The sequence below is a fragment of the Chrysochloris asiatica genome, unplaced genomic scaffold (genome assembly GCF_000296735.1).
Source record: "Chrysochloris asiatica unplaced genomic scaffold, ChrAsi1.0 scaffold00001, whole genome shotgun sequence".
Classification (NCBI taxonomy): Eukaryota; Metazoa; Chordata; class Mammalia; order Afrosoricida; family Chrysochloridae; genus Chrysochloris; species Chrysochloris asiatica.
The window spans coordinates 41,587,166-41,589,448 of NW_006408519.1; positions in this window are offsets into that span (position 1 = coordinate 41,587,166).

The following is a 2,283-nucleotide window of genomic DNA, read 5'->3' on the forward strand; positions in this document are numbered from 1 at the left end:
GAACTGAAAAAGAATTCAAAACAATGATAATTAGGTACCTTCAAAAGGATTGATAGAAAGATGAGGAAAACACAGCAAAAACTTTAGAAGAATTCTGGAAAACAAACAGGCAAAATAAATGCCAATTTTGAAACAATACAAAACCTGCCAGCAGAAATCCAGAAGATTATTACTGAGATCTCAGAAATGGACAATATATCGAACAGGCAAAGGAATAGATGTAAAGCAATGGAAGCCCTAATTAGTGAGCTTGAAGAGAACTCTCTCAATGCTAGTATGCTAGAAGAACAATCAGAAAAAAGAATGAGAAACTCCAAAGAAAGCCTAAGAGTTATGTGGGCACCATGAAGAGGAACAACTTACAGGTGATTGGAATTTCAGAACAGGAAGAGACAAGCACAGAGAAAATTATCGAAGTGTTGTTGGAAGAAAAGTTCCCTAACATCATGAAAGACAAGAAGATAAGCATTCAAGAAGATGAATAAACCCCAAACAGGATAGACCCATCCTCCCCAATCACCAAGACATATCATAATCAAACTTTCCAAAATCAAAGACAAGGAAAGAATTCTGAGAGCAGCAAGGTAAAAGCAAAGTTACCTACAAAGGACAGCCAATAAGACTAAGCTCTGATTTCTCAGCAGAAACCAGGCAGGCAAGAAGGCAATGGATGACAGGCACAAACCTCTGAAAGAAAAACATTGCCAACCAAGAATCATATACCCAGAAAAGCTATTCCTCAAATATGATGGTAAGATTAGGACATTGCCTGATAAACAGAAATTAAAAGAGTTTTAATGACCCAACCAACTTTGCAAAGAATGCTAAAAGGTGTTCTTTGGACTGAGAGCCAATGATACCAGATAACAACCTGAGATGCCCATTCATAGTAAAACCACTCAGAACTCAATCCAGATAGAGAAGTATTTAAAGTAAAACAAACCTCAAGACTGGAAATAAGGAGTCAGAGATATCGATGTATAATGAAGTCAACTACAAAGCAAAACAAGGGAATCGTGGAGATACAGAACTTCTAAGTTACAAGGAAGTCAAGCAGATTTCAAGATAAAACAGATTATTTGAAGTAGGAGAAAAAAAAATAATAGATTGTAGAAAATCCTCTAAAAAAACATAATACACCTGTACATCAAAATTAAGAGGAAACAGACAAAAAATTTAGTAAACATTAACACAAAACAAGTGACAATGATAAGAAAACCCATAAACAAAATGAACGCAGCATAAAAAATTATGTGGAACGAAGAACCCAGTAGCACCACACAAACACACACAGAGAATGTTACTTTATTCTGACACTTTTGTCATAGTTTCAACATAAATGGGATTGTGGTGTCTCTCCACGTTAATAAATTGTTTCTAATTCCAATGGGGTCACTATGAGTCAGAATCAACTTGATGGTGGGGGTAGTACGGTATTAGCCAATAAGATCATAAACCATTTTATAAAGTTATATATTACTTATGGAGACCTCTATAGGATAAGCACTGGACTGCTAACCACAAGGTCAGTAATTCAAACCCACCAGGCACTTAACAACAGCAACAACCAAGAGTAGAAGTCCATAGTGGACCGTTGTTACTAAGTGCCATCAAGTCCATTCCAATTCATAGTGACCCCCACCTAGGGCTTCTGTGGAGTGGCAGGTGAGCTTGAACCACCAATTTTGCAGTTCAAAATGACCTTGCAGTCCAGCACATTAACCTGCAGCGCCACACCAGGACTCCTTGGTTATCGTGAACAATGGAAATCTGTTAACTTATTCCTACTTTAGATTCATTCATTTGTCGGGGTAGACTGGTAATATTTTCTTAATTTTATTGTTGTAAAAATCTATATAAAGTAACATCTGCCAATTCCGCAGTTTTCAGGTACATTTATATCTTTTTCCTGGGAACTTGAATTGTATCTTCTGCCTATTTTCCGTTTGGGTTTTGTTGTTGCTGTTAAGTGCCAGCAAGTCGGCTCTGACTCATTTCCAAGGAATGGCTGGTGAGTTTGAACCACCGACCTTGCTGTTCATATCAATCTTGCGGTCCAGTGTTTCTCCTGCAGTGCCACAATAGGATGCCCTTTTTGGGTTATTAGTCTTTTTTTTTTCTAAGAGCTTTTTATATATGATAAACATCAGGCTTTTGATCTATAATGTGAGCTGAATATTGTTACCCAGCTTTTCTTTTGCTTTTGCTAATTCGTATTTCACAATGTAAAACTTTTAAAAAACTTAAGTAGTACAATATATCAATTACTCTTTGAGCATTATA